The following is a 16,874-nucleotide window of genomic DNA, read 5'->3' as shown; positions in this document are numbered from 1 at the left end:
TTCAAAGAGCGCATTGTGCAACACTACGTAGATTGAAACTCATTTTTACTGACGCTTCGAAGGCCGACTTCTACGTCTTTTGCTATTGTTGATAACGTTGGAAATACGTTAAGAGCCGAACACCTGCCCAATTACAGCTCAGTATACACCGCAAAGGCAGCAGCCATCTATAATGCGCTATCCCTAGTACAAAACTCTGACTTAAATACATTAATATGTACTGATAGCAAGTCTACAATCTCAGCTCTCCTAAATGCATCCAACAAATCCTACCTCATTGCGCAAATTAGAAACATACTAATTGGGAACACAAAAATAAAAATTATGTGGATCCCTGGACATGCCGGTATTGCCGGAAATGAATGGGTCGATGTAAATGCCAAATTGGCGGCAAAGCAGCCATTGATTGTTTTTGACTACATCGAAAAAAACGACATAATCCATTTAATCGTTTCAAAACAAAAAGCCATAAAAGTTAATGCCTGGAAGAATGTGCAACACCACTACGCCATCTGCAACCAAGAAGGGAAAAAACCTGCATATCCGCCAACAGGCCATTGCCAAGATATAAAAGCCTTCGTTCGCCTTCGTCTTGGTCACACGTCATTAACGCATTCCCATTTATTAAATGGAAACCGTATTTCAACCTGCCTATACTGTAACTCGTCGTCCTTAACCATAACACATCTACTGGATGAATGCCCTTCAACTCAGCAAGGACCAGTATATTTCAGAATAATAAAGCTCTTGATCTATTAAAAATAACATCTATTGTAAACATCACTAAAATATCTGAATTCCTATCTCATACAAAGTTAAAAAAATATATTTAAGTTATCCTTCCTTTTTAAATTTATTTATAACATATAATTTTTAGTCCATAAAAACATATTGCTTGTAAATATTTCCTACATGGGAGGTTCCATCTCTGTTACTTAAGTCTTTTATAATTAAGCCGTGAGCTGAAAGCCTCTGTAGCTAGTGCTCCTTATATTTAATGTATAATAATAATTGTTTTATTATTTTACAAATAATAAATAAATAAATAAAATAAATTTTTGAAATTTAATTCAGATTTTTGCCCCGTATATTTTTCTGAGCTTAATTCCTTGCCGCTATTGCCAGCGCCATAACCAACCTTTTGATGGGGTAAAATAACAATTAATTTGCTGTGTTTCTTCCATGAACTGGTTTCATCACAGCACCCGATGATTTGTTCGAAGCAAATGTGAAGCGCCCCACAGTGGTCGGTCTTGTATGGAATCAGCGGCCAAAAATACTTCCACTGCCTACATAAGTATATAAAAGTGAAACTTTTGCCAAAGCTTTTTAAAATCTCCCTTTCCCATTTCCCACTCCTCCACCCCCCGATGGTAACAAATTTTAATTATTTATATTAAATCAAAAAAGCTGATAAATGAAAAAAAGAATTTTTTGAATATTATTCAACTAAATCAAAAACTGATTTTAATAAAAGTGATTTCCTTTTGCATGATAGTTTCTGGTGATGAAAGGATCTAAGCTCAAAAGCAATCGGTTTAGCAAGTCCTGATTTGTAGCGATTCGTTAGTTCTTTCGTGTATGATGGAGTCGATACATCTTAACGTCCTTATTGCTTGACTCAACAGATTCTTATGAGAGCTCTCCAGTTGAAGCTGGTGTATATTGAATAACATAATACATTTGTGACGCAATGTGGTCCAATAATTTTTTTATCTCAGCTTCAACATCAGATTCTGAGACCTTTATTTGACCAGGATAACTGTTTTTCCTTTAAAATGTTTTCACAGCAGGGTAAAAAGTGAATATCAAGTTTTTTGTTAACGAAGCTTCATATAAGTAGATACTTAAGCTTTATTAAATTCGCTTTGGTGATAAGTGATATTTCTTCACACATTTTCTAAACACCGAAATTTAAAAATATAATATTATATATAGACGTGAAAGTTCACAGCGATATGATGTGCCCAAATAAAAGTACGTATAAAACAAACATTTGATAAAAGTGAGAAAATGATAAAATGAAAACCAAAGCTGAAATATGGATATACTATATGTATGATGAAAAAAAACAATAAAATATTCAAGAATATATATACGTAAATACAAAAAATTATAAAAGCGAACCCCCAAAAAATCGCATGTCTGGAAGAATAACATGAATAACAAAGAGAGTTACAAAAGGTTTCAGCTGAAATCAAAAGCATATACTTAGAAAACATTAATTAATATAAACAAACTTGATTTATTTGAGGGCGAGACAGGGATTACAACTTTTTGTATACCAAAATTCGATGTATGAAGAAAAACATACCACACAAAAGGGCACTTATAAAATAATTGTTTTAACGTATACCTTTATTATCAATACTCATTTCGATTTATGGGGATGAAACACGATTTTATATTGCAATTTAATTTATTATAAGAGATAATTCTTAAGCTCTCACTTCTCTCGCTTTTCGTAGCCCCTACGAATGGGGTACAGCAAAAATGTATATACCGTTAGTTTTATTGGTGTTTTAAGAAATAGCTTTGATTCAAACATTGGCAATTTCAAGCTTTTATTTTTATTTTTGGCCTTTGAAATCAACTAGTGTGCGCCCATTCAACTTCAATATGATCTACATGCCGTTCACGATCGCTTGACAATTTTCACTTGGACTCATGTCGCAAAATTCTGTTCAATGTGGTAAGACAGCACCCATACTTTTTGCACAGCTCAGTCTTCGGCTTGCATTTAGCTTCAGATAAAAGTCAAAAACAGAACGTACGTTTTGAGTAAAAATTGATATGTCTCGAAGAATCTTGGTATGTGGGTTCCTTAGTGAAAAAAAAACGAGTTCAATCGGACCACTGCAACGCCCACAAATCGCCATTAACCAAAAACATGTAAAATGCCATAACTAAGCACTAAGTTAAGATATAAAGCTGTAATTTGGTATAAAGGATCGCACTTACGCTGCAACAACAAAATTTTCTGAACCCAAATCTTTTAAGAAATTCTACCGACATTGTGAAAACGGATAGAAATGGAGGATAATCCCGCTCATTTCCCATATAACGGAACTGTTAAAAACTACTAAAAGCAGGATAAATCAATAGCTAAATACACCAGAGAGAAATTTTAATACCGATCTCTCTCATCTTTATGGAAGCCGACGTGAAAATTAGACTATGGGCGTGGTACTTTTTAGTAGAACCCCATATCCCGGGACCCGGCAAAATTTAGTACGTGGCATATTATGACACATTGTACACAAATCAAAAAGCAATTAATATAACAGGATAAAACTTAAAAGATATAATGACTTTAGTGTGTGTCACATTATGACCAAAAATTGTTTTAAATCCAATAAACTGTTCAAGCCCCTGCCTTTTGATCGAAAATATCGGTCAATGTGTGAGATATACAATTGAAATTATCAGAATCTTTCTCTTATAATGGTATGTCTGTATGTTAAAAATGGGTTGAATCGGACTAATACTTCCCTTACCCCCGCCCCCCCCACATACTTAATATAAAGATTTTCGAACTTCGGGGTGACTTTGAACCGCATATATCGGCCAATATGTGAGTTATACCAATGGAAATAAGAGAGCGTGTTTTATTCAAAACACTGCACCCGAACTTATTTGATATACATATTATAGTTTTGTGAGGGTTGGGCATATGACGTGTAGAAGTCGGCCACCGGAGCGTCAGTAAAAATGAGTTTCCGATTACGTATGATGCACAATGAGTTCTTTGAACAAACTTTGATATACCCTGGAGTTAGTGTTCTTGTTTTGATGTTTTTAATTATAATACCTGGATTTTTAGCTTGTTTAATGCAATTAGAAGAAGTGGAGGAATTATTGGAGTCTGTCACATTAGTCCATTTGGCTTATTGCATAATAGTAGTTTCGGAATATGTTTTCGTTTTTGTTTTTTGTAAAGACTTGCTTTATATTGTTTTTTGCACAATTGCCGTAGATTGAGAGACCTTAACCTATATTAGATAAAATTAAAGCCCTTGTGATATTGATGAGAGAAGAAATATGAGTCGAGCAATATTTTGATATACACTTAATTATATAAGCCTAGAAGAAAGTAAGTCTCTTATCAAATATTAAACCTAGGACTTTAAGTCTAGTAGTATCTACAATATTTACATTATTATAAATTAAAGGGCCCGTCGAACTCTGTTTTGCCTTAAATGAAACAAATAAGCAGGTTTTGAGTTTTATTAAATCCTCTTTTTAGGAAATAAAAATTAAATTATTAAAGCTTTTTAATGATTCTTTATTATTCATATATTCTAGTGTAGATGTCGTTTTGTTCAGTTAGCTATCTTGTTATACACAATATTTTCTGTTTTCTGACTTGGAGATGCAGATATAATTGCTTCAACTTGTCGTTTTCCAATGAGTATCGTTTTTTAGTAAAATGAGTCCTTCACATGCAGCACGATTCTTTGGTCATATTATACCATTAACTGTACTCTTTCAAATGACGTTGGTCCACACATATTTACGAACAACAACCGCAAATAGAAGCATTCATAATTTTTTGATTTATTTACAAATCCGGATAACCAGTAACCGCTTCGCCTTTCCAAATGTACCTACTTTTTTCGCTTCACTTCCTTTCGTAAATACTTTGCGCACATTTTGATACTTCTCTTTTTCTCAAAGTGTTTAAAATACCCGGAAAAACATTTATAGTCAAGATTCAAAACATACACATGCAGCACGATATACATTATTTAAAATCTCCGTCCAACTTTCTTAGATCTACATCTTTATTCTTAGGCGCCAAAATTGTTCGCTCACTCAACCATTCATTATTTTTGTGTTTAGTAATGATGTTTTGGAATACTTTTTTTATGAACTTGTTTTTTAATGAGACAAAGTTACAGAAATTCTATGAAAAAGAAATCCGCTGAACTCGTCGACAGTACTCCACCGTTACCAATAGTCATTAATTGCTCAGAGAAATCGTCAGCAGATGTAACGCCCAACAATGCAATTCTCATGTTTGTTGTCAGATGAAATTATTTCACATAGCGCCATAGATTCAATGATTTGAGGCAAGTGTTAATTTTGTCTGCAGCAGTTGATCTTGGTATTACTGGTAGTGTTTGGCGGAAATCTACAGAAAGTAAAATCATCGCGCCTCCAAAACATCTTGAGTCATTGCGTAGATCTTTCAATGTTCGATTTAATGCTTCCAATGCTCGTTTATGTGTCTTTGTGCATTCGTCCCAGATGATGATTTTCAATGCTATTAAAACTTTTGCTATTGCAGAGGGTTTTGCAATATGACATATTGATTCTTCATTAGTTTGAAGATTTAACGAAAATTTTAATTAACAATGTGGCTGCTTTCCAGAAATAGCACCTGTTACCGCAATGTTGGTTCTCGCACGAACAGTGGCAAAACTACTGACAAGAGAAATGTCTTACCAGTACCACCAGGGGCATCCAGGAACCACCATTTCGATTGTCAATGGCCGTCATCAATGTATTATAAACATCCCTTTGTTGATGATTCAACAGGGATACATTCGTTCGAATTATTAAATTTCATTCTTGGTGATCTTATTCACTTTCTCGTTCAAACTCTTGATTGACGCAATTGATTTCACGATTTTTATATTATCCTTGTATTTGTGCCACAGGTAAGATGGGTTCGATGGAAAGCATGTCGAAATGATGATAGCAAATAATGTTTGTATCTGACTTGGAGATGCAGTGATAATTGCTCCAGCGATTGTCATTTCCCAATGAGTACGAAACTAAATCAGCACATACATATGTCAAAAAAAAGAAGAATTAAAAATAAAATTGGTATGTTCGCAGCGCCATCTTAAAAACGATTTCGGAATTGACTCAGTTGCCGTATGTATCATGCCGTATCAATCAACAAATATGCAAAGTCTCATATGGAAAGACTTTATGACCATGGGAACACTGAAGCCAGCAAAACAAACTGTTCATTAGTTTATTTTATGTTAACTAGTAACAATGTCAATTAAATAAAAAAAAAAACAAAAAAAACTTGTTTATAGGACCATGAGAGTATTTTTATGTGAGCCCATAATTTCTTGAAATTAGTTAACGGAGTGATAGCTCCGGTATGTTTTTGTAAGCAAGGCCTCTTAGCTTCTTTAATATTTTTTCGAAACACTGCATTAGCTTTTTTGTATTTTATTAGATTACTAGCAGACCCGGCCACGCGTTGCTGTGGCTGAGTGATTCAAGAAAGATTTGAAAGACAAAATTTAACACAAATTAACATAACATTTTTATAACATATTTAATAAATACTTTGAATATTTGTATTTGATATATATACATAATGTCTTTATTGGTAATAAATCGCAGTTAATGTTCAATGAAGCGCCAATCGATGTACAATATTTTTGGTCAATCGGTCCTTTGTTAATACAAATAAGCTTGATGGTCTTCCTACTCGTGGACACGCCACATATAATTGCCCATGGGAGAAACATGGATTTTCCAAGTCTGATCCGCAAATAGACATTGTTTGGCCTTGATATTTATTTGTAATCATCGCGTAAGCTAAACGAATGGGAAACTGTAGTCTTTTAAATGGTATGGGAGAATCGGATGGTATCATCGGAATACGGGGTAACAAAACAATTTCTCCTTTAAACTTTCCTGTCAAAATAGTTGCTTCAAGAACGTTTCCAGTAATTCTTTTGATCACCAAACGGTGCCGTTGCATAGTTTAGGAGGGTTTAAATTAGATTGTGTGGTGGCATTCCTGATATGTCTAAGGAATTTAAAAATTCAATTGGGAAATTCACTGCCTCGTTTTCTTCTACAGTAGCATCGATAGACTTAAATGACATTAAATCACCTGGTAATAATTGTTATATCTGGTAGTTAATCAGATCAACTTCAACATTTTTCGCTGCTAAAATTGCACGATTACTAAACCAGTCATGATTTAAATAGTTATTTAGTATATCAGGGAAGACACTCTCAATCAGTTCATTTTTAGTTTGAACAACAGTACTGAAATTATCTGGCAATCTAATATGTTGAGTATCTTGATGAAATTCTATTTCACCGTTTTCAAGATCCAGTACTTGTTTAGAAAATTCTTGTGCTGTTGGATCATTTTGGAGTTTTACTCGCATGTGTTTTGTCAGTCTGAGTGTTTCAACATTTCTCCATAAAATTGATTGTTTTAGACATGCATTAACTTCATCTGCAAAAGTAGAGCGAGGAATAACTGGCAACGTTTGCCGAAAATCACCTGAGAGTAATAAAATAATACCACCCAAAAGTCTGTCACTATTGTTTAAATCCTGCATAGTGCTATTTAATGCTTCCAGTGAATGCTTATGAGCCATAGTACACTCATCCCAAATTATGATCGAAGTCTTCCGTAACACTGCTGTCATTCCGCTTCTTTTTTTGATATTACACATTGCATTTGGATTGTTAGGAATACATATCTAATGGTAGCTTGAAAGCAGAATGTGCTGTCCGCCCACCATCCAACAAAGTAGCAGCTATGCCTGATGATGCAACTGTTAATGCAATTTTATGTTGTGACCGTAGTTTCGCAAGAATGAAAGATAACAAATATGTTTTACCGGTCCCACCTGGTGTATCTAAATAGAAAAAACCGCCTTGTTTGGCATTAACAGCCAACATAATTCGATTGCATATGCTCTTCTGCTCTTCAGTTAATAATGGTTCATTGCTAGTAACAAATGTATTTAAATAACGATTATTAAATTGTTCTTCTCGCTGCAAATCACTATTTACTAAGTCTGTAGCTGGGCGATCAGGAGATGGAATACCATAATGACTAAGTGGTAAACTTGCGATCATAATACATAAATCTTCAATCATTAATAATGCTTCGTTATACATATATTGTGTGAAGTCTAAGTTTGTAGAGTACAGTCAAAACTGGGTAAGTGAGAACTGGATTAGTAAGAAAACTCTATAAGTGAGAGTGAGAGCCAGGACCCGTCATTTTAAGCTCCCAAAACCTCTATTAGCGAGAAACAGAATCCACTTTAAGGGAGAGCCGTTTTTCCCTCCTGGACCTCCTAAGTGAGAATGCTACTTATCTATACCTCTATAAGCGACAGTCAAGCTTTATTTATTTATGTATATTATTTAGGAGGAACTATAATTACAATAAGAATACATACTTACATTAAAGATACACACAAAACAAACTTCAAAATTTAACATCTGCTATTTTATGGCTCATTCTTAACTTTCGTGAAAATTCCTACAATTGTTTTTGTATTGTTTTCTTGTCAATATTGTGCCTATTCTATTGCGTGGAACTAAATAACTTTGTTATTTTGTCGCACTCGGGTTAGCGAGAAACCTCTATAAGCGAGAATGAAATTGAGCTCCCTTGAACTCTCGCTTATCCAGGCTTGACATGTCGTCAAAAAAATGGCAAATAGTTGACGAATATTACTCGGCGAGGACGTTAAAGCAGCATCAGCAAGTGTCAGATCCCAATGGCTGTCATCTTCTAAAAGTTGCAACGCGTGACATGCATCTTTATATGTACTGAACACTTGGCTATTAACTATTCGTAAAAATTGAAAAGAGATTGGTCCAAGAACATTTACCAACAATAAACGCAGAAAAAAGCATTCACGTTGTTTTGGATGTACAGTATAAAGTCGTCCCAGTGTCTTAGCTTTAAATATGCCTGCAATTGAAGGATGTCGTTCTCCCTTTTTAAGTGGTTCCCAGTTTTTAGCTGACGTGTTCCATGTAAAATAGCATGGAATATCAGTATATAATAGTGTTTTTGCGAATTGACCATACATATCAGATTTTTTACAAAGAGTGAAAATTCGGTTAGTGTCGTTTTTGGTGGTTCACATGCTCTTTGGAGAATATTTTCTTCCGTGAAATACACACGTTGTCCATTTTCAAGATGCACTGCAAGATGTTGGATAGCAGGTTCTCTATGGTGTATGGGGAAGCTAAGTATGCGCCAGATAGTTTCATTGCTGCTAATGTATCTATCCATTTGGTAGTGTGTTATTTCATCATTTTCGTCTATATTTTGTACTCCAAATACGGCCAAATCACTACCCTTATGAACGTACTTGCAAATATACTTGATGGATTTGACAGAACTGCAAAGCTCAACATTAATATGAGCCTTGTACGTTTTGGAGAGTAGTGGCGAGTATGGTACTACCCATTGATTGTCAATTTCTAATTGGTTAGAATTTGAAGTTCTCATTTTATATGTATGTCCACCATTATCAGCGTTTCTGCGGCGATACAATGGATAACCATCAATATCAGTAATGGCGGCTGCGTCTTGGGTGGTCCATTCGGAAAGTCCAATTTTGGGCAACTTTTTCGAACATTTCGGCCGGAATAGCCCGAATTTCTTCGGAAATGTTGTCTTCCAAAGCTGGAATAGTTGCTGGCTTATTTCTGTTGACTTTAGACTTGACGTAGCCCCACAAAAAATAGTCTAAAGTCTATACAGAAATAAGCCAGCAACTATTCCAGCTTTGGAAGACAACATTTCCGAAGAAATTCGGGCTATTCCGGCCGAAATGCTCGAAAAAGTTGCCCAAAATTGGACTTTCCGAATGGACCACCTAAGACGCAGCCGCGGTCAACATTTAAATGAAATTATCTTCAAAAAGTAAATGTCATGAACCAATCTAACGTTTCAAATAAAGAACCGATGAGATTTTGCAAATTTTATGCGTTTTTTTTTTTTTTTAAAAAAGTTATCAAGCTCTTAAAAAATCACCCGAAATAATACCCAACGATTACCTTCCTCCCGCCCAACCGACGCGAGGGGCGCAATCCGCGAACGAGAGGAATTAGCCGAGTCATAAAAGGCAAGAGAGTTTTAAGCGTTGCGATCTTAAGCTGCTCAGCTACAGAAACAAAAATTTCAACAGCCGAAATTAAGAATTAGATTAAAGTTTATAATTATTAAATGTTACTTGTTAAGAGTAGATAAAATAATTTTTTTAATGGTAAAGAGTGAGTCTGTTAGATCAAATGTGCTGGAATGAAAATTGAAATCATTACATATACGGCGGAATGGTTCGTTTAACTCAAAATTTGTTCTAGAAAATTTTAAAAGTAAGGGTCTAAACTGCCTGGTAGGGCGAGCGGGAACGTTAAAATTAATATCAGATAAGAGAGATGGGCTACAGACTGACCCATTCATGAGTTTTACCTACGACTAGCGAGTGTCGGGAGATTTATAAGTTTTAAACGGTTAATGTAAGGGGGAAGATTTAAACTGGAATCCCAATGCAAATGATTTAAGGCAAAAAGTAAAAAATGTTTTTGAACGGACTCTAACTTATCCAAATGGACTTGGTAACTAGGGTTCCAAACCACAGAAGCATACTCCAATATAGGCCTCACCAGAGATGTAAAAAGAATTTTTGTGGTAAGCGGATCTCTAAATTCTTTAGACCAACGTTTAACAAAACTAAGAGCGCCTTTAGCTTTAAAAACCGTGGAAGATACGTGAAGATTAAAATTGAGTTTGGGGTCCATAGTTACTCCCAGATCAACAAAACTGCATACTTGCTCCAACCTAAAGTTTTGTATTGCGTATGAGGTAGGGTCTACAGCTCTACGTGAAAAGCACATCGTTTTACATTTTTTAAGGTTCAATGGCATGTCAAATCTATCACACCAAGAAACTAGGTTGTTTAAGTCTGTTTGCAACTGACATCTTTCGCTGTTTGAAGTATATGTTTTAAAAAGTTTTACATCGTCAGCATATAATAAAACTTTTGAAAACTTAACAACAGATGATATGTCGTTAATAAATAACAAGAACAGAATTGGACCAAGATGGCTACCTTGAGGAACGCCTGAAGGAACATTGATTAAGTCAGAAAAAGTATCTTTAAATATGACTCGTTGAATTCTATTACTAAGATAAGAAGCAACCCATTTTAGAAATATTGGTTGAAAACCAAGAAGATCAAGTTTATTCAAAAGAATTGAATGGTTTACAAAAGAATTGAATGGTTTACTTTATCAAAAGCTTTACTAAAATCTGTATATATAACATCAGTATTCTTATTCTCCCTAAAGCCCGCTGATACATGTGATACAAATTCAAGCAAATTAGTTGTGGTTGATTTCCCTTTACGAAAACCGTGCTGAGAACAAGAAATTAGTGGAGAGATCCGGAAGGTTATGTCGTCTGTTATAATTGCTTCAAAAAGTTTAGGTATTGCAGACAACTTTGCTATTCCCCTATAGTTTTCAATAGATGACCTAAATCCACTCTTATGCAAAGGAATTATAAATGACTTTTTCCATATGGATGGAAATAAGCCTTGCTTAAGAGATGAGTTAAATAGTTTTGTTAGGGGTTGGTAAATATATTTGGCACATTTCTTAAGAAAGCATGAGGGAATCATATCTGGGCCGTAATTGTATGATTGTTCTAACATATTTAACTGATTTAAGACGTTTGCTTCTGAAACTTTAGGTGCATTAATGACAGAAATCGGACAAAACTTGTGCTGATGTGGGACATTTTGTGGAGATTTTGGAGAGTAATTCTTCTCTTCTTAATTGGCGTAGAAACCGCTTAAGCGATTATAGCCGAGTTAACAACAGCGCGCCAGTCGTTTCTTCTTCTCGCTACGTGGCGCCAATTGGATATTCCAAGCGAAGCCAGGTCCTTCTCCACTTGGTCCTTCCAACGGAGTGGAGGTCTTCCTCTTCCTCTGCTTCCCCCGGCGGGTACTGCGTCGAATATTTTCAGAGCTGGAGTGTTTTCGTCCATCCGGACAACATGACCTAGCCAGCGTAGCCGCTGTCTTTTAATTCGCTGAACTATGTCGATGTCGTCGTATATCTCGTACAGCTCATCGTTCCATCGAATGCGGTATTCGCCGTGGCTAACGCGCAAAGGACCATAAATCTTTCGCAGAACTTTTCTCTCGAAAACTCGCAACGTCGACTCATCCGTTGTTGACATCGTCCAAGACTCTGCACCATACAGCAGGACGGGAATTATGAGTGACTTATAGAGTTTGGTTTTTGTTTGTCGAGAGAGGACTTTGCTTCTCAATTGCCTACTCAGTCCGAAGTAGCACCTGTTGGCAAGAGTTATCCTGCGTTGGATTTCTAGGCTGACATTGTTGGTGGTGTTTACGCTGGTTCCAAGATAGACGAAATTATCTACGACTTCAAAGTTATGACTGTCAACAGTGACGTGAGTGCCAAGTCGCGAATGCGACGACTGTTTGTTTGATGACAGGAGATATTTCGTCTTGCCCTCGTTCACTACCAGACCCATTTTCTGTGCTTCCTTGTCCAGCCTGGAGAAAGCAGAACTAACGGCGCGGGTGTTGAGGCCGATGATATCAATATCATCGGCATACGCCAACAGCTGTACACTCTTATAGAAGATGGTACCTTCTCTATTTAGTTCTGCGGCTCGAACTATTTTCTCCAAAAGCAGGTTGAAAAAGTCGCACGATAGGGAATCGCCTTGTCTGAAACCTCGTTTGGTATCGAACGGCTCGGAGAGGTCCTTCCCGATCCTGACGGAGCTTTTGGTGTTACTCAACGTCAGTTTACACAGCCGTATTAGTTTTGCGGGGATACCAAATTCAGACATCGCGGCATAAAGGCAGCTCCTTTTCGTGCTGTCGAAAGCAGCTTTGAAATCGACGAAGAGGTGGTGTGTGTCGATTCTCCTTTCACGGGTCTTTTCAAGATTTGGCGCATGGTGAATATCTGGTCGGTTGTTGATTTGCCAGGTCTGAAGCCACACTGATAAGGTCCAATCAGTTTGTTGACGGTGGGCTTTAATCTTTCACACAATACGCTCGATAGAACCTTATATGCGATGTTGAGGAGGCTAATCCCACGGTAGTTGGCGCAGATTGTGGGGTCTCCTTTTTTATGGATTGGGCATAGCACACTTAAATTCCAATCGTTGGGCATGCTTTCGTCCGACCATATTTTACAAAGAAGCTGATGCATGCACCTTATCAGTTCTTCGCCGCCGTGTTTGAATAGCTCGGCCGGCAATCCGTCGGCCCCTGCCGCTTTGTTGTTCTTCAGGCGGGCAATTGCTATTCGAACTTCTTCATAGTCGGGTAATGGAACGTCTGCTCCATCGTCATCGATTGGGGAATCGGGTTCTCCTTCTCCTGGTGTTGTGCGTTCACTGCCATTCAGCAGGCTGGAGAAGTGTTCCCTCCATAATTTAAGTATGCTCTGGGCATCAGTGACTAGATCACCTTTGGGGGTTCTACAGGAATACGCTCCGGTCTTGAAACCTTCCGTAAGCCGCCGCATTTTTTCGTAGAATTTTCGAGCATTACCCCTGTCGGCCAGCTTATCAAGCTCTTCGTACTCACGCATTTCAGCCTCTTTCTTCTTCTGTCTACAAATGCGTCTCGCTTCCCTCTTCAACTCTCGGTATCTATCCCATCCCGCACGTGTAGTGGTCGATCGTAACGTTGCGAGGTAGACAGCCTGTTTTCTCTCCGCTGCGACACGGCACTCCTCGTCGTACCAGCTGCTCTTTTGCACTTTCCGAAAACCAATGGTTTCGGTTGCAGCTGTACGTAAGGAGTTTGAAATGCCGTCCCACAGTTCCCTTATACCGAGTTGTTGACGAGTGCTCTCAGAGAGCAGGAGTGCAAGCCGAGTAGAAAATCGTTCGGCTGTCTGTTGTGATTGCAGCTTCTCGACGTCGAACCTTCCTTGTGTTTGGTGGCGCGCGTTTTTTGCTGCACAGAGGCGGGTGCGAATCTTAGCTGCAACAAGATAGTGGTCCGAGTCGATGTTAGGACCTCGGAGCGCACGCACATCTAAAACACTGGAGACGTGTCTTCCGTCTATCACAACATGATCGATCTGGTTGGCGGCTTTTCGATCCGGAGACAGCCAGTTAGCTTGATGAATCTTCTTATGCTGGAATCTAGTACTACAGATAACCATATTTCGGGCCCCGGCGAAGTCAATCAGCCTCAACCCATTTGGGGATGTTTCGTCGTGGAGGCTGAATTTACCGACCGTAGTGCCAAATATACCTTCTTTGCCCACCCTGGCGTTAAAGTCGCCAAGCACGATTTTGACATCGTGGCGGGGGCAGCTCTCATAAGCGCGCTCCAAGCGCTCATAGAAGGCATCTTTGGTCACATCGTCCTTCTCTTCCGTCGGGGCGTGGGCGCAAATCAGCGATATGTTGAAGAACCTCGCTTTGATGCGGATTGTGGCTAGACGTTCATTCACCGCAGTGAATGATAGTACTCGGCGACGGAGTCTCTCTCCCACCACGAATCCTACACCAAACTTGCGCTCCTTTATATGGCCACTGTAGTAAATGTCACAAAGACCTACTCGTCTCTGTCCTTGTCCCGTCCATCGCATTTCTTGGACGGCGGTGATGTCAGCCTTTGTCTTTACGAGGACATCAACCAGCTGGGCAGCGGCACCTTCCCAATTAAGGGACCGGACATTCCAGGTGCATGCCCTCAATTCGTAGTCCTTATTTCGTTTGCCATGGTCGTCATCAAAAGGGGGGTCTCTCATCCGAGGCTGGTTGTAGCTCTTCACTGGGGGTGTTTTTTACGTGGCGGGTCCCAAACCCAGCGCACAACCCTTGTAGGGAATGTTTCGCCTTCTCACTTTAGCTCGCCTTCGCACGGATGTTCTTAGGCTACCCAGAGGATACTTGGTCAAAGACCGGAAGTAGTGAGCTGCTTGAGCCATGTGTAAAAGAATCGTTTCTGGCCACTCCCAAGTGAATGGCGATCAGAGAACTTTCCTCACTTACGTGAACTTCTACACATGACTCCATCCTCCAATTGGACCTAAAGAATTCAGCGAACATATTAGAAATGGTGTGATTGTCACTAGACATACTAGACTTATATTTCATAGCGGACGGAAAATTACGTATAATATTATTTTTTACTTTATTTATATAATTATGATAACATATTTTGTTAAGTTCAGTAAATTGTCGACGCAGTTTAGAATATTTTGAATAGTTAGCAACTAAACCAGTTTTTTTAAAAAGTTTAAAAGCACGAGATTTTCTATTTTTTAATTTAAATAATTCTTTCGAAAACCATAAATTAGAACTAATTTTTTGAGTAACAACACACTTCGGAACATATTTTTCAAATAAGTTTACAATAGTTTCATTAAAGTGGGAGGCACTAAATTCAATATTGCCACTGTAATCTGGCCAAGTTATTTTAGAAAGTTCGTAATTAATCTTCTTAAAATTAGCTTTCGCAAAGTTGAACCGAAAACAAAGGTCTTGTGTATTATCATAAGCAAAGTTGGCTTTGATTTCGATGTTAATTTCCAAAGCAGGATGATACGTCTCCTCTGGCCGAACTAAAGGATCACATCGGACAACAGAGAACATTGAAGCGTTATCGACGTAAACTAGATCTAAGAGCTTACCAAATTCATTTGAAATTAAATTAATTTGGTTAAGACCCAACTCCGACATTTCATCTAAGAACTCGTTAAAACATGAACGAGTACTAATAGGGATGGTGTGATCATCAATAGATTTCCATGATACGCACGGTAAGTTGAAATCTCCCAAAACTATCATGGAATCAGTATCATTAACCATTGAGAAAATATTACTTATTAATGTAGCATGCTACATATATACAGATATGTCAGAGTGAGGCGGTATATAAGACAATGTTAAGTAGATATGGCCACTATTAGCGCAAATACGAATGCACTTAAATTCAATGAAGTCTGCATACGGAACATCGACTTCTTCAGATGGAATTGAAGAATGAACAGAAAACAAGATGCCACCTCCTTTTCTGTTCAGCCGGTCATATCTAAAGATTTCGAATTCGGTGTTGAATATTTCGTTATCAAAAATGTGGGGCTTTAGCCAAGTTTCTGTCAAAGCAATGATTTTAAAGTTACAATGAATGCTATTTAGATACAAATCAGTAAGTTTTGTATTAAGCCCTCTAACATTTTGATAATAAACAATCAGCGAATTATTGTTAATTAGTTTTTTGTATCAACGGGATTTCTTGGCATTTTAGTGATAACTACAGGGGGCTTATCACGTTTGTGCTCGAATTCGCGCACAAAAACCCCAGATGGCCAGAATGAGTTGTCAAGTATCAATTGAAAATTGTCAGCGGACACGTCGATCTTAAACGAGGAAATATCCCTGTTGTATTTGGAATTAAATTTACGGATGTCTGTATCTACCGTTTTTAATTTCGACGAGATGTAACTGTTTATATCCTCGACTGTGGTATCCGCAGCAAGTCTCGAGATAAAAATTGCTTTTTTCCGCGGTATTACCACTAAGTTTTTATTAGCTGACTTGGAGGTATTTGGAGGCGGATCTTGAGAAGTTTTCCGCTTACCGTATTCAGTAACAGTTTTCTCTGTGTCCTGAGCAGACGGAACCTTCTCTCCTTGAGGACGAGGGGATGCAAGATTTATGAGGTCAATAGCGGGTGGGGGCATACTTTTTAAGAAAGATACAGTGGTATCTTCATCAGACGGACGTTTTCGTTTAGGTTTTGGATTCTCATCCCGAGTATTTAGGCATTGAAATGATTGAAACAGCGTTTCATAATGCCTAAATTTTTCAGTAAGGGTTTCAAGCTCTCGACCAATCTCCTTGAAACCATTGCGCGCCTGCTTAAAAACTTTAAACAATTCAATTTCAGTTGGTCTGCATTTCAAGCAAGACCAGCGCAAGCCCTTACTGTCAAGAATGGAATCCAAAATCCTACCTGTCAGTCCAGCACATTTAAGATGGGCAAGCCCATCACAAAGCCAACAAGAAACATAGCGTTCCGACTCGCTTTTCACAGAGCAGTTCGGAAAGTTAC

This window comes from Bactrocera neohumeralis, unplaced genomic scaffold (genome assembly GCF_024586455.1).
Source record: "Bactrocera neohumeralis isolate Rockhampton unplaced genomic scaffold, APGP_CSIRO_Bneo_wtdbg2-racon-allhic-juicebox.fasta_v2 cluster09, whole genome shotgun sequence".
In the NCBI taxonomy this organism is placed as follows: Eukaryota; Metazoa; Arthropoda; class Insecta; order Diptera; family Tephritidae; genus Bactrocera; species Bactrocera neohumeralis.
This window is presented reverse-complemented; position numbering follows the sequence as displayed.